General features: G+C 30.3%; 1 non-coding gene across 1 annotated transcript; it reads left to right on the forward strand.

Moving 5' to 3' along the window:
- The first annotated feature begins 291 nt into the window (after positions 1 to 291).
- TRNAK-CUU (transfer RNA lysine (anticodon CUU)) lies at positions 292 to 364 on the forward strand. Its single transcript has one exon. It is a non-coding gene; the product is annotated as a tRNA-Lys (tRNA).
- Positions 365 to 17,366: the final 17,002 nt, after the last annotated feature.

Consider the following 17,366-nt stretch of genomic DNA (forward strand, 5'->3'; position numbering starts at 1 on the left):
TAGTGTTAAGCGGAACCCAATTGACAGAAGTTAACTTTATCTCACCAACAGAACGGAAAAGTACCTAAAAAGTACTAAAAGTACCTAAAAAGGATTCAAAATTCCGAAATTTAAATTTTCAGCAGAACTAATTTTTTTTCTAAAATAAAATATGTGAGTTCATGATTTCATTTATCAGCAAATATTTTTTTTCTTGGAAATAAACTTTATAATATTTCCATAAATAATGTTTTCAACAGATAACGTAAAATATGTTAAGTACAAATAACTTGAAAGAGATACCCGTCCGTCGCCCGGCTAGCTCAGTCGGTAGAGCACGAGACTCTTAATCTCGGGGTCGTGGGTTCGAGCCCCACGTTGGGCGGTTGAAATTTTTTTGTTAAATTTTACTGGATTTCAATTTGCCGAACTAGTAGAAATATCTGTATATTGTTCTTTAATTTAATATTCTTATTGCCAACATTTTGGCAGCACTCATGGGAATTTACTAATAGATTTTTTCATTATTTTATTTAATTTGGTTTCTCTGATTTCCTTCAATTTTCTTGACTTATTTGTTTGGATCAAATTTGAAAATTATCTAACGCTGCCTTCTAGCACTTACTCGATTTTCTTCCAATACTTTTCAAAAGCGTATTTATTATTATTCCACAAGATTATTTTTTCACAAGTGTTTTTTTTTTTTTTTTTTTTTTTTTTTTGATACTAAATTTTCTCAGATATCCTTGTTTAATGGTCGATCTAATCATAGCATTGTTTCCATCTTTAAAACACCGGATGATTAAAAATAATTTTTAAAATAACGATTCCTCGAAATTTCTAAAATAATTTACCAAACTTTTGCTTTATTTCAAAAACTTTGGTTTATTCTTTTGAAACCGTGATAGATTTTTTATAGTGATAGCTCATCAAAAAGATTTAAATCTTCATTATTAGTAGCCCAATGATTTTAAGTGATGATAGCATGGAACATCTTATTCAAAGAGAAATTTAAATGAACTGCATGTAAATTTACGGCATCTGAAAGACTAGAAGGTGTTCGAAAGAAACAAATTTAATAAAAAATAATGTCATTTAAAAAATGTAAAACGTTTAATAATTTAATAGAAGAAAAATGATTTAATACATAGTTTCGTGAGACAAGAGATTGAAAACTTTTCTTTAAAACATTCTAATGTAATTTTTTTATCAGAGTAATAAAAGTGTGAGAGGTGTTAATAAATTTATAAAGATAATGGTGCATATTTTTGACAGTGCAATTCGATTCTGATTTCATTATTTGAGTAAAGAAGCTTTTTATTATTCATGATATAAAATTGTAAATGAATTTGGTAAAAATAATTTTTTAATCGCTTATCCCAGTGAAACTACATATACGATAAATTGTCTTTCTTCTTTTAGTTCGATAATTATTTTATATTTTTAAATAAAAGCTTATTTTTTTAATTAAAAAAATTATATTTCCCTCACCCCCAGCCTCTTTTATATCAATAAAAATTAAAAAAATCGTTTTTAAAAAATAAACAATTACGTTTTACAATAGGTATTTTAACAGTAAATAATATTAGCGCATGCAAAATTTGTGCTACATCAAAATATCAGAAAAATAGGGCAGTTTTCGAAATTCCCCCCAAAACCACAAGTTACTTTAAAAATCTCATATAAATTTCATTTTCAAGATTTCTTTCTGCTTTTCTGCAAACAGTAAATTTCTGAGAATGTTAATTTGCTTCTTAAACGAAGGAATGTGTGCCAAAAAATCATTTCAAAATTGAATGAAAATTCTAGATGGAATTTTGAAAAAAGAAATCGCTTAACCACAATGAATTGTCATTCGCAATGTGTGGGTATGCAAAATTTGAGTTGGATACCTTATCAAATCGGTTTAAAAATCAGAGTCAAAATTTTGAAAAGTAGCGAGTTAGAAAAAAAAAAAAAAAAAGAAAAAAAGAAACAAAATCTGAAATGTTTCAGATTTTAAATTACGTCCAAAGGGGCGTTTTTTAACATTTTGTGTGTTACCTTTCTTTATTAAATATCATGTTCCTCGCACTTAAACCATAAGATCCAGTGCAACAGCAATATCGCAAAATAGTTTTAAAACGAGCATATCTTTAGAATTTCCGATACAGAGACTCACGCGCTGGAGATAAAAATGTTTTTTCTGCACAACGTTGCCATTGCTCGCTTTGAAATCCTTGAGTTTGTTAATCAAAAATTCGTCAAAGTTTTAAAAAATAGGAAATCGATCATAAAACAAATTTCAAATTTCAAATTTGGTCTTCCACATGCTCATATTCGTTGGAGGATTACGTTATTCAAAATTCAATGACTCTATGTACCGTTGTTTTATCACGATACGAGAAATATACATACATTTATGCAGATTTTTCATTATTTAATTTCTTCAAATATAATGCAGGACTCTAACATTTTGTGGCAACAGTTTGAAAAGTGAACCGACATTTATGAGTCCGACGCAAAATGCCAAAACGAAACTAATAGTCCTTCGGGATTCAAATCCCTTTGGACTAAAAAAAAAAAAAAAAAATATAAAAACGATGCAAGGAAAAAAAAGTGCTGAGAAGATGTTTAATTAATACTTTTTATAATCCTTGTTTTAAAAGAAGGTAAATAGTTTGTTTTATACATTGTTCAGATGCATTTTTGATGTCTTAAAGATTTGTTACACATATCAGATACATTTTTTAATGCTAGCGTTTTAAAGTGCCATAAAAGAATAATACGACACTAACAAACCACCACGACATATCTTCGGCTCTCGAGTAATAAAATGCAAATATTTAAAAAGTAGTATAAAAACAGTTTTAATAGGAAACAAAAGAGCGTCATTATGAGGTATAGAGAAATAATATTTAACTTTTTTGAACAATTGGTTAGTAACGGTTTGGACCTCAAAGTGGCAGGAAGAACGAAATTTGTATTCGATAATCATTCATTATACAGGTTTAATGTTTTAAATAACTACCCCTTGAAAAATTTTATTTGAAACATTAAGTAGAGGATAATAAATATGTTTTTATTTGTTTCTTTTATTGTATTATTTGACAATTTAATTGATTTTTCTCATTTCCCTTTTGGAATAAAATTTGCAAAATATTTCCCCACCTTTAATAATAATAATATTATAAAATAATACGTATTGTCACTCCCTTTGCAATTATTTTCCTTGAATAGGATAATCATTTTCAAAAAAAAATTTAAAAATTGTTCATAATTACTTTAAATTCAAACCATTGCACCTGAAGCGCAGGAAATTTTATTAGTCCAAAGTGTGGGGGGGGGGGGCAATTTGCCCAGAAGGACTATTAATTTCATTTTGGCATTTTACCTTGATTCACTAAAAGCGTTGTTTCACTTTTCAAGTTGTTGCCACCAAATATTATCGCCCTGTATTATATTTAAAGAAATTAAATAATGGAGAAACTGCATAAATGTATATATGTTTCTCGCATTGCGATAAAACAGCGGTACCTAGAGCCATCAAATTATGAATATTAAACGTTTCCACCCGAATATGATCATATGGAAGCCCAAATTTTAAATTTATAATTTGTTTTATTATCGATTTCATGTTTATAAAAGTTTAACGAATTTTTGATTAACAAACTCAAGGATTTCAAAGTAGGCAATGGCAACGTTGTACAGAAAAAGAATATCTCCAGCCAGCGAGAATGTGTATCGGAAATTCTACAGATATGCTCATTTTAAAATTATTTTGCGATACTGCTCTTGAATTGAATTTTTGTGGTTTAAGTACGAAGAACATGATATTTAATAAATAAAGGTAACACATAAAATGTTAAAAAAAACTCCCCTTTGGACGTAATTAAAAATCTAAAACCTTTCAGATTTTTTTTTTTTTTTTTATTTTTTTATGTAGCTTTATTTTAGTTGTCCTCCATTAGCAAATGATGATAGATATTTTAAATCAAACTATTTAACCTTTCATTATTAGCGCGATGATTTTAAGTGATGATGAATTCTAGTTCTAATTTAATACAAATTTACAGTAACTGAAATTCAATTTATTGCATCGTACAGATTAGAATTTTATAAAATAAGCTTTTATTTGAAACTATAAATTAATAAATGAACTAAAACGAGAAAAATATTTTATCATAGAGTTTTATGGTGACAAGATTTCAAACAATTTTCTTTGCACAATTCTTCTACAATTTTATGTCACGAATAATAAAACTGTGAGGTGCTCTTAGTACATTTATAAAGATAATGGCTTATGCTTTTGACAAAACAGTTCAATTAATACCCATCACTATTTGAGGCTCATGTTTGTTATCATTTGTGATATAAAAATGTAGATGAATTTTGAAATAATATAGTAAGTTATTTTTCTTCTTTTAGTTCAATTCTCATTTTATAGTTTTAAATAAAAGCTGATTATATATCTGCATGCATGTAATAAAGTAAAAAAAAAAAAATATGCTATTTAATTATTTATTTATTATTATTTTGTGTTAATCCCACGCTGTTATTCGTATTATCAAACTGAATTCTTTTTTTCAAAAATGCATAACTACTCTTTTATTTCCATTAATTCCGTTACGACAAATGGTCAAAAAAATTCTAGCAAATTTCGAAATTCATATTTAAAAAAAAATTCAGAAGATGCGTTAGAAATTTCATATTAATTTATTTCTTTTAAAACGTTTTTACTGTTCTTACCGTACAGACAGTGATGTTCTGAGAATTATAATTTGTTAAAAGACATGCATGAAAAGTTGTTTCAGCATTAAATTTTAAAAAATCTAAACCGAATTAAAAAAAAAAAAATCGGAAAACTTTCGTATTTTACATTAAAACCAAACCGGCGTTTTTTTTTAATTTACAGACATATATACGTTTCGAGACCGTTTAGGCTAACGCCGTATTGTCCTTAAAATATTTAAAACCAGCATATCTTTAGTATTTTCGATAGACAGTCTCGCGCGCTGGAGATAAAACTTTTATTCCGTACAGTGCTCACTTCAAATCATTGAGTTTATTAAACAAAATTCGTGAAAATTTTACAAAATATGGCAGAAATAATAAAACAAATTCGAAATTCTTCATCAGGGCTTCCAGGTGCCCATGTTCGGGTGGAGGACAAGGTTATTCAGAATAGATGATAGGTACCGTTGTTTTTACATAATGCTAGAAACATATATACATTCATGTATATTCTACATTAATTAATTTCTTTAAATATAATACGGGACGATAATATTTGGTGGCAACAATTTGAACTGTGATTCGAACATTTAAAGTGATACACCGCGAAATCCAATTTGGAGACTAATAGCCCTCCTGGGCTAACGCCATTTGAGATTAAAAAAAAATTTAAGTCATAAAAAAATTTTTTTGTCAAGATTATCACCCATGAAGAACTTAAAAAAAAAATCTAGATTTTACATTACCCCCGAAGGGGCGTTTTGTGTGCTACCTTTATTTATTAAATATCATGTTCTTGGCACTTAAACCATAAAATTCAATTCAACAACAATATCGCAAAATAATTAAGCATATCTTTAGAATTTCCGATACACAGTCTCGCACGCTGAAGATAAAAACTTTTTTTTCCCGTATAGTATTGCCATTGCTCTCTTTTAAATCGTTGAGTTTGTTAATCAAAAGTTCGTTAAAGTGTTACAAAGTATGAAATCGATAATAAAACAAATTCCAAATTAGGGCTTCCAGATGCCCATGTTCGGTGGAGGATTACGTTATTCAAAATTTGATGGGTATGTTAATGTTTGCTTCGTGTTTGTTAATGTTTGTTAGTGCTATGCTTTATCACAATGCGAGAAACATGCATACATTTATGCAGATTCTTCATTACTTAATTTCTTTAAATATAACACAGAGCGATAATATTTGGTGGCAAAAATATGAAAAGTGAAACGGGCATTTAAAGTTTTCACTGCAAAATGCCAGAACGAAATTAATAGCCCTTGTAAGCTAACGCCCTTTGGGATTAAAAAAAAATTATCATGTACTTTTGCTTACGGATTTTTTTTTTTTTTTTAAAGAAAATTCAAAATTTTTTGAAGACAGCTTTAACACCAGAGCTGGAAAGATTCTATAAATAAACAAAGCATTAAACTTTCTTTCTATATGACGTCCACAAAGCAAAATATCGAATATGAGTCCTCCACTCGAATATGGGCATCTGGAAGTCCAAATTTGGAATTTGTTTTATTATATATTTCATATTTTATAAAACTTTAATGAATTTTTGATTAACAAACTCGTCGATTTCAAAGCAAACAATGGCAACACTGTACGGGGGGGATATCTCTAGTGCGTAAGACGGTGTATCGGAAATTCTAAAGATATGCCCTTTTTAAATATTTTGTGATATTGCTGTTGAATCGAATTTTATGGTACATAATATTTAATAAATAAAAGAAAACGCCCCTTTGGGCGTATTTTTTTTCCCCTGTGTATTTAAATGTGTTTAGTATCCATTGGCCTGTATTGCTGGAGTAGCAAGCAATGAGTGTATACCGCCCAGTTCTTTATCTAATAAAGAAGAATCTATTCGTTGTTGACCATCGAAATATGACGGCCTTTTTCTCTTTGCTAGCCAAATCAAGATTTAACCAAATGTAGTACTTTTGTGCAACGTAACAATTAGCAATCTTGCAACTTTGACACTGGAACATGTGGATGAAGGGTTTTTCAAACATTTTTACCCTGTGTACCCCTTTTACTACTAGTAGAAGTTTGTTCCCACCATTCTCTTCGAAATTAAAAAAATTCGTATACATTTAGTTAGATGTTTTAACATGCTTTATTAATCAAACAGCAGAAATTATAATAAATGTAGATAAATACAAAAACTCGAATAAAAGTAGTTTTGTATTCATAAACTAAATTCTGAAAAGCTAAATATAAAAGTGGACAGCATTCCTTCCCTGACGCTATTAAATTCCCCACAAAGAGGAGAGTGAGTGTTATTCCGATGACCTCAGAGATCATGTAATTTCTCTATAGCTAATGTAAGCAAGTAATATAGATTACCTCAGAGATCGCGCGATTTCTGTATAGCTAATGTAAACAAACAAGGTCATTCTTCCTCTTCTTCTCTTGCAAAATATATCTGGTTTGAGATCAAAGCTGCTACTATACATATAGCTTTGGTTGAGAGATCTAGACGTTCACAGTAAACTACGGTGGTTGCGCCATCTAATGAGGAGAGCTGGAGTCACCGTACTTTGTACCTTTTTTGTGCTGGCGTGTATTGAACAGAAGACTGTTTCTTCAGTAGACGCAGTGGCGTAGTGAGGGAGGCAAGGGTGGATGTGCTGTCCCGGGCGCCGCTCGCAGAGGAGCGCCAAATCAGTACTTCCTACATAGGTACATCAGTACCTCCTAGCCAAATGGTTTTTAAACAAGATTTTCATCACATCACTGTGCTTTTTTCGGGTAAAGGGGGACGCCAAAAAGGTATTTTGCCCCGGGCACCAGTTATGCCTCGCTACTCCACTGAGTAGACGTGTACTTTAACGGCTGAAACTAATAAAACCTTTCGTTGGGTACGCATTCTAAATATGCCTTGTTTTTTCTACGAGCAAAGCAGATTTCTATAGCATTTATAACACTAAGATGAACGTTTAGAAAATGTTTTTTGTAGAAAACTGCAGCAAAATTTTTTTCATGAATTTATTCAACAAGGTTAGGTTAATTGATTATGACGAAACATATGCATGCTGTCTGCTTTCTTAATCAAAAAATAGAACAACAGCCATTGAATGTAAAATCCCTTACATAAATTTTTTTCTAGATTTCAAATATGTAAAAATACAATTATAAAAGAAAGCGAAAAATATTTTTATCTATCCTTCTTGCAACTTTTCTGCTTGAAACAGATAAACATTTAGAACTTAAATGAAATTGTGACTTCGAAGAATTACTAAATTTTGCACCGCTTTAAGAACAAAGAACAATAGTTTCAGATTTGATAGACATATATGTGCCAGAATCTAATTCTCAATGCAACCATCAAGAATGTTACGAATTATAAAAATTAAATGTAAGTAAGGCGAATCTTACACCCCATACTGTCAAATAAAACTCGGCAAGCGGAAATGCATTTTGCAGACTTGACCAGTTGCTTTTCTCTTCTTGCATAGGGAAAAAATTCAAAGGTAATCGTTAAAGTCTAAATTACAGTTTTGCATATCAGTTGGATGTTAACTTAACAGCATAGCTTTGACTACAAAAGCGTCAAAACAAGTTGTCGCGACAATTAGCATCAACACGCCACATTTTGTGGTCAAAGTAAAGGCAATTTACAACTCTAATAAAAGGTTAATGACTCGCTAACTTGGGAACAAATGCAAATGCCAACTTAAAAAGCCGCTTATACTTTTTATTCTTGTCTACCTAATTGTCTGTAAATCAAAATATATTTTGTTAATAGTATAAAAATTTGCAAAAAATTAAATAATATATGTAAATTTAATGCTTTGTTTATGAATATTCTGCAAAAATGTGGACATAACATTACATATTCTTAGTAATTTCATAAAGTTATCTTGTTGAAGAGCACAAGAGTTTTGGCAAGTGAGGTGCTTTTCTGGAAGTATTTTACGAAAACTTTCGAAAATATTTAATATTTATTTGCTTCGGAAATGTAAAAGGAACTCAATAAATTAATAACTTTAAAACAACATCAAGAATTTAAAAAAATAGAATCCGTATTATCATTTGTTAATGCTTAATAATATTCTTTTCGTTTTATTTTCTCAAAGAGAAGCGAATTTACAGTTTTTGGAAAACATTATGGCAGTGAAAAATTTTTATTCTTTTTTTCACGTAAATGCTACATTAGTTATATCATTACCCGGATGAATACCTTTCCGAAGAATGCTTATAGAAGTGTATCAGCCCTGTTAGTAATCTTAAAAAACTGTACTCAATTACATACTTATTACGAAGTTGAGAATTTTTTAAATTTTGCTTTCTGTTAAATTAATCTATAATGAATATATTTCATAAATAAGGCTCCTTTAGATATTAAGTAATTATTATCCTCCTATCACATATACGATAAGCACATATACGATATCACATATACGATAAAAGCTGATATAGGTATAGAGGTTTGAAAATAATATTAATCTTTGAAAGTTTGATTTATATTAGTGCGCAAGTTTAGAGAAGCAAAGCCAATCTAGAGATCTGAGGCAAATTCTAAGTTCGAATTTAAAGCCGGTAGCAAAGATATTATATATATTGTGATAAAACAACGGTATCTAGAGCCATCAAAATTTGAATAGCGTTATCGTTCATAGAATATGGGCATGTGGAAGGCCTAATTTGAGTTTTAAATTTGTTTTATTATCAGTTTTATATTTTGTTATACGTCAACGAATTTTTGATAAAAAACTAAACGATTTCAAAGCCAGCAATGCCAACACTGTACATAAAAATAATTATCTCCAGCGCGCGAGACACTGTGTCGGAAAATTCTAAAGGAATGCTCATTTTAAAATTATTTTGCGATATTTCTGTTGAATTGAATTTTATGGTTTGAGTACGCAGAGCATGATGTTTAATAAGTAAAGGTAACACACAAAACGTTGAAATAACGGCCCTTTGCAGGTAAGTTTACATCTGAAACCTTTCAAATTTTTCCTCTTCTTTTTAATAATTAATAATTTTGTGTGGTATTTTTGTTGTGGGATACACATTCAATTTTACAAGTTTCACCATATGGGTATTCCTCTTTTTTGTAAAAACGTTCCAGTTGTTCCAGTTCCATTTGCTGTAAAAAAGTTCCAGTTTCATGTAAAAAAGTGTTCAAGTTTTACAAAGCAAGAAAATTTGCATAGAATTCATTTCTGTCTACACAGTTGACCTAAGAAATGTAAAATTGTGATGAAAGTTAAAAAAAAATATTTCAGTAAGGCACAGAACATGAATAATGAACTCAAACCAGTTGCAAAATATAATTTCTTCAATGCAGCATACTCATACCACATTACGACAAAATATAATTAATTGTTTCAAGCAATCAAATTAGTATATTTTTTTAAATATTAATTTAATCCCATCTAGTAATCTCATTATGCCATTCTTGAAATAAATGGTTTGGAAATATTTATAAACCCTCTTTGCAGTTTAGATTCACAGTGCTAAATGAATGAAAGGTATGGGAAAATGTCGCTCGCATTTTAACTGTAATCATCATCGCAGTTTTTAATACAAGATTGAGGTAGATATTTGGAGTAGGTTGCTTCTGTTATATTATAGCGAATAACCACGCTTAGATTTTAGCAAGTAAAAAAAAAAAATGTAGTCTTAGCAAAATGTAGTCTTTCTTTAATTTTGAAATTTTTGTTTTGTTGTTGTAACTAAAAGCTGGCTTTCTTGTTCATATCTGGTTATACTTTTGTAAATTTATGAAAGATTTACATTTTCTTAAAAGTAATTTGAATTAAAATACACTGAACGCTCTCCAAAAGGTAACCACTCATGTTCCATGTGCTTTTTTGTGGAAGCGATCATTTTAGAGAAATGATATTCAATAACAGCAGACTTTTTTGGCGGGTTCTTGGAAATGCTGATCATGCTTTTTTAAAATTAAATGTTTATTAATGCATGAGAATGACCAAAGCAAAATTTATGAGGTCTAAGTGCACAGGAAAAGAAAGTGGATAAAAACAGTTCAGTATGAATGGAGTCAGTTCATTCTTTCCAAGCAAAATCAATTCCTAAATAATTTTTTTTGTTGCCAAACCAGAAAACAAAAATTTTGGACTCTTCAGGTTAATAAGTGTACGTATGACGTCATGATTTAAATTTAATATTATATGGCAATTCTACCGCCTCCTTAGCATGCTTTTGTGGTGTAGTGGTCAGGACTCTGGACGCGTATTCGAGAGGTCCGTGGTTCGAGTCCTGGCGAGGGCATTGCTCATCCTTCATCTCTCCTGTTTCGAAATAACCCAACGTCGCTTACTAATAATGTAATGTAACAGAAAACCTTTAAAAACTTTTCCTCAATATCAATAAAAGAATGAAAGCGGTAACAACATACCGTGTCAATTATCTTAATCTGAAACAAAAACGTTGCCAACAGCAGCTACCTATTTAATGCTGACATTAAAGAAACATTTTCGGCAGCATGGACCATATAAGAAATAGACTAACCCAAACCAGTTTTTTTCCTCGTCTGAGGCGTTGCCGGCTGTCACCATGATCACATCCGGAGGAGTAGGGACGACTTGCAGAAAGTAAACAGTGGTTGCCTATTGCAGCGTGTATAATTGTCAAGAAAAAGCTGGTTGTAGCGCCTCATTTCACAAATTAGAATTCCTACATATTTTTATTTTTGAAATTGAAATTGATTTTTAAAAATTTAGCATATTTATCAAGCATAATTAACGTTCCAAATAATTATAAAGCTATTGCATGCTTTCAGGACTAGATATTTTTTTTTAGCTTTTCCTATGCTGTAAAAATATTTGTAACTACTTCTTTTAGAAAATAATATTTTAAATCTGAACTAATAGAAAATTTCAAACAAGCAATTTTCTCTTGCAATGTTTATGCTTCTTATTGGTGTAAATAATTAAAAAATACTCAAATATTTTAATAATTAATTTTAATAAATCATCAAATATTTAAAAACGAATTTTTGAAAGTTTTGTTTAAAATTCTAAATTGTGCTGCTTTTTTAAAATTATAGATAAGTATTATAGCACAATTTCTATAAAGGAATTTTATTTCAATTATATTTCATAATACATCATAGTCATAAACACTTTTGGCTCTTTAAAAATTTTTATACATTTAATTCTAATATTAAAATTGTATTTAAGAGTAATAATTAATTTTGCTTGTATTTTATAGTGATTATTTTTTAAATTTATTTTTAGTTCTGCATAAGATTTTTTTATTTACTGTTAATTTAATTTATTAGCCCAAAGTGGCGGTAGCCTAGAAAGGCTGTTAGTTTCGAAGCGGCATTTTGCGCTGTTCTACTATAAATGTCCGTGTCTCCTTGCAAATTGTTGTTACCAAATATTATCACCCTGTGTTATATGTAAAGAAATTAAATAATGAAGAATATGTATGAATACATGCATGTTTCTCACACAGTGACAAAAACGACGATATCTAGAGCCATCAAATTTTGAATAATGTAATCCTCCACCCGAACATGGGCATCTGGACGGCCGAATTTTGAATTTGTTTTAATCTATTTCATATTTTGTAAAACTTTAACGAATTTTTGATTAGCAAACTCAACGAGTTCAGAGCGAGCGCTGTACGAAAAATAACAGTTTTATCTTCAGTGCGGAAATTATAAAGATATGCTGTTTTAAAATGTATGTGGTTTACGGGCGAAGAACATGATATTTAATAAATATAGGTAACACACAAAACGTTAAAAAAAGGTTTCTTTTGGGCGTAATGTAATATCTTAATGCTTCTAGATTTTATTTTACCACTTTTTTCCGCTTCATTACACTCAGAAAATTTTATGCTCTGAATTTTATAAATTACTAAAATAAATATTCCACTTTAATGTTAATAATTTAATGATCATATAATCAAATAAATATGATCGTTTTTTAATGTTATTATAGTTTGGAAAATCACTGCCTGAAAATGTTCATTAAATTTAAAAAAAAAATATCAGATCTTGTTTAATTTTACCTTATTTATTTCAAAGCATCGCGTATTATCAATATTATTTAATTATACTTTACTTTTACGCAAAATTAAGTTCATAAGTTTTGTGCTTAGAGTTTTTACCGTTTTACCAGAGTAAAGATGTTTGTACAAGAATTACGCGTAAAAAAATGCGCGAAATGCAGTAAGAAGTGCTTTAATGAGATATATTAAATCTTATTTGGAAAGAACTGTGGCTTTCATAATCTCATCACTATACAACGTATCACATTTAATAATTAAAAAGAGTTATGTGATACAAACGCCATAAGTTTCAGTGTTAAAGTAAACCAGATCGTCCCTACTCTTTCTTGCAGACATGTCGGTGACGCGCGCCCCGCCCACTGGGTTTGTCTATCTTTTATAAGGTCCATGTTCGACAGACAATGACGTCACATGAAATTGCGTGCTTTCTTCGACGTCAGAACATGAGCTTTGATGATAATAAAATATTTAATGTTTGGTAATGCTATTTTTATTACAATTTTTTATTAACAAACTCTACGATTTGAACGCGAACAGTGGCAACACTTTTCAAAATAAAGCAGGTTTTTATCTCCAGCGTGCGAGACAGTCGCCACTCGGAAAAGCGAGGACGAAAATAAGCGTTTTCAGAATTTTTAATTAATATCACGGCTGATTAAAGTCGTACGAAGATGAGAATGTCGAAATGGCTTCCTGTGAATTTTTGGAATCCGGGGGGTACCTCTTTCGAAATTCACTCCCCGCCATTCCGGAGGAGATAATGCCACAGACAGAAGCGCACATATTTTTACATTGTAGATTATGGAAGACTGTTCAGTATTGAAAAAACAATCATTATAAGGACATAATTTTCAAGGCGACGAATTTCTTTGTAATTTGAAACTACGAGAGAAATCTAGAGTTTTGGTAAGATAAGTGATAGAAATAAATGTTCCCAATGTCTCCAGAATAGTCTTCTTCATTTCTGGAGACTTTTGAATTACTTTAGGGTTTTCTCATTAAATATTTCAATAACTGAATCATTCAAAATTATGGACTATTGTTGATTTAAAACATTTCTGTATTTCATTATCGTGATATAAATTCAGCTTACGCTCCTAGCGATGCGCTAATGTAAAACGGCTCTGTCAGAAAGAAGCTGATAGAATTTTATTCGAATTTGTAAAGCATGTCAAAAAGATTATTTAGCAATCGATAAAAGAACTTTAGAAAAAATAAAGAGAAAACATAATAAAAGAAAGAGGAATACTTCAGTATGGTGAAAGAGCTTTTCCGGCATATGCAGAATGAAAACAGGAAAGAACAAAGTACAGGCTATGTGCAGAAAGTTTGGTTAGTTCACACACGAAAGGGGTTGGTTATATGTCAAACAAGCCTGGTGCTAAAATTCATTATTATAAACGAAACTTTTCCTATCAAAATGTTTAGGTTCTTGCGATATTTCGTTATCACAAGCAGGTTGTTGTAATGTAAAGCTAAATGAGAAAACTAATCAACCAAAAACTTCAAATGGACAGCAGCGGAATGGTATAAATATGTAAACCTCTACGTATTCAAACATGTAGAACCGTAATGCATTTTCCTCTCAAATTAATTGCTGAGAATGCTGAAATAAACAACTTTTAATAACAGTACGTTTCTTTTCTAATCGTGTATTTATTATTTCGTTTGGATTAATATACAGTATGTAAAGATTGAAAATAATTTTATGTATTTAACGAGAGTTCTAAAAAAAGAGTCTGAAAGGTTTCAGATTTTAAATTACATCCAAAGAGGCATTATTTAAATGTTTACATAAATGCATTTATTGAAATGTTTGTTCAAAAATTTAATTTAAATGTTTTGGTCACTGTTACCTTTATTTATTAAATATCATGTTCTACGTACTCAAACTATAAAATTCAGTTCAAAAGCAAGATCGCAAAATAATATTAAAATGAGTACATCTTTAGAATTTCCGATACACAGTCTCGCGCGCTAGAGATAATTTTTTTTTTTTTTTTTTTTTTTTTTTTTTTTTACACAAACAAACAAACATCTGAAAGGTTTCAGATTTTAAATTACGTCCAAAGAGGCGTTTTTTTAATGTTTTGTGTGTTACTTTTATTTATTAAATATCATGTCCTTCGCCCTTAAGCCATAAATTTCAGTTCAATAGCAATGTCGCAAAATAATTTTAAAATGAACCTATCTTTAGAATTTCCGATACACAGTTCCGAGCGCTGGATATAAAAAGGTTTTTTCATTCCCCCGTAGATTGTTGCCATTGCTGGCTTTGAAATCGTTTAGTTTTTTAATCAAAAATTCATTGAAGTGTTACAAAGTCTGAAATCGATAATAAAACAAATTTCAAATTCAAATTAGGGATCCCACATATCTATATTCTATGGAAGATTACATTATCAAAATTTTGATGTTTCTGGCTATCGTTATTTTATCACAGTGCGAGAAACATACATAAATTTACACAGATTCTTCATTATATAATTTCTTAAAATATTAGACAGGGCGATAATATATGGTGGCAACCATTTGAAAAGCGATACAGCCTTTTAAAATTTTCGACGCAAAATGCCAAAACGAAATTAATATAATATATGGCGGCAACGATTTGAAAATTATACAGCCTTTTAAGGTTTTTGACGCAAAATGCCAAAACGAAATTAATATAATATATGGCGGCAACGATTTGAAAATGATACAGCCTTTTAAAGTTTTGGACGCAAAATGCCAAACGAAATTAATATAATATATGGCGGCAACGATTTGAAAATGATACAGCCTTTAAAGTTTTCGACGCAAAATGCCAAAACGAAATTAATATACTATATGGCGGCAACGATTTGAAAATGATACAGCCTTTTAAAGTTTTCGACGCAAAATGCCAAAACGAAATTAATATAATATATGGCGGCAACGATTTGAAAATGATACAGCCTTTTAAAGTTTTTGACGCAAAATGCCAAAACGAAATTAATAGTCCTTCTGGGGAAATTGCCCCTTTGGACTAATAATATGCATTTTATTTGTGCATAGATGCCTTTTGAATTTTGTCTATTGAATAGAATTCTGAAAAATAAATGTGTTAAGTTAGAGTATATTTCATTTGTTAGCTTATAGTCTTAATTTGCCTTCATTTAACTTTTCTTTGACGCCCACGAAAGATTGTTTTTACAATTTCCTGAATTAAACTACGTACGCAGCTCTAAGCATAAAAATTATACCAAAGCAATGACGTTTTGAATTCCACTTATCAAAACTTAAATCAAAATTAGAAACTAAAGGAAGAAAATGATTGTTGTAATAGTAACGCGGGCTCATCAAATACTAAAGCATTTTAATGTTTAGAAACAGACGTGAAATAGTACGAGTCACAAAAATGATCATAATTATTTGATACGTTTAAAAAGAATTCGCTTTGGGGTTGCATGTCGAAACGCAAATTTTTGAAACAAAGCAATAAAAAAATCTAATTGACTAACACTAATTTTTATAAAGAGTTTTAAAGGCATCGAAAGTGGTAAACGTACTATCCCAGGTAGCTCATGAGATTGCGCGGTGGAAATTTCTAATAAACTTTGTATTTTTTGTAAAATAATTTCAACTATTACTTCTTGAAAATTAGGTAGATCCCAATGTAAGATTTTACTTAATTTTTTTAATATTTGTATTTTAAGACAAAAGTCTTTCCTATACGTTCTCATTTTCCTACCCACGCTTTCCTGCCAGAATGAGTTTTTACTATCACGCTTTATGCAAATAAGGTAGAAAGTATCATGTATCGTTCTCATTTTCCTACCCACGCTTTCCTGCCAGAATGAGTTTTTACTATCACGCTTTATGCAAATAAGGTAGAAAGTATCATGTATCGTTCTCATTTTCCTACCCACGCTTTCCTGCCAGAATGAGTTTTTACTATCACGCTTTATGCAAATAAGGTAGAAAGTATCATGTATCGTTCTCATTTTCCTACCCACGCTTTCCTGCCAGAATGAGTTTTTACTATCACGCTTTATGCAAATAAGGTAGAAAGTATCATGTATCGTTCTCATTTTCCTACCCACGCTTTCCTGCCAGAATGAGTTTTTACTATCACGCTTTATGCAAATAAGGTAGAAAGTATCATGTAACCTGAGGTCTGAGTTACATGGGACTGCGTGTTCTGCCTTTAGGCCACGTTGTTGCTATTAGTTATAGTTTGGTATTCTACTGCCGTACTTATTAAGTGATTGTTAGCTTACTCCGGTAATTTGTAGTTAAGGGCCAACTGCGCGAGGTTGATTTTGTGCAGCTTCAGCGGATTAAATCTATTTAGTATTAGCTAGTTTTCTGTTTTCTATTTTGAGTCAAAGCCCCAAATGAAGGCTTCTTGTACGCCTGAGAGGGGCCAACTCCTTGTACGAAGTAAAATGGAAGTACAGTAAGACCCCGCTTAACGCGGGGGATACGTTCCATCAAAGTAGAGCGTAATGCGAAACAGCGCTAAACGAGGCTATCTTTACATGTAAATATTGGGGTTAGGGGAAGATGGCTAGGAAATTGGTTAGGTATTAAATTTAAAAAGTATGTTTTTTTAATAAAAATAAAACCAAACATTTATTTCTTAAAGCCTAAATTAATACCACATTATTATTTCTTGCAAAAATAAAAACAAAATATAAATAACAAAACGA

This window comes from Stegodyphus dumicola, chromosome 7 (assembly GCF_044657685.1).
Source record: "Stegodyphus dumicola isolate Sdum_Otavi_A_Nest chromosome 7, ASM4465768v1".
NCBI classification, from domain to species: domain Eukaryota; kingdom Metazoa; phylum Arthropoda; class Arachnida; order Araneae; family Eresidae; genus Stegodyphus; species Stegodyphus dumicola.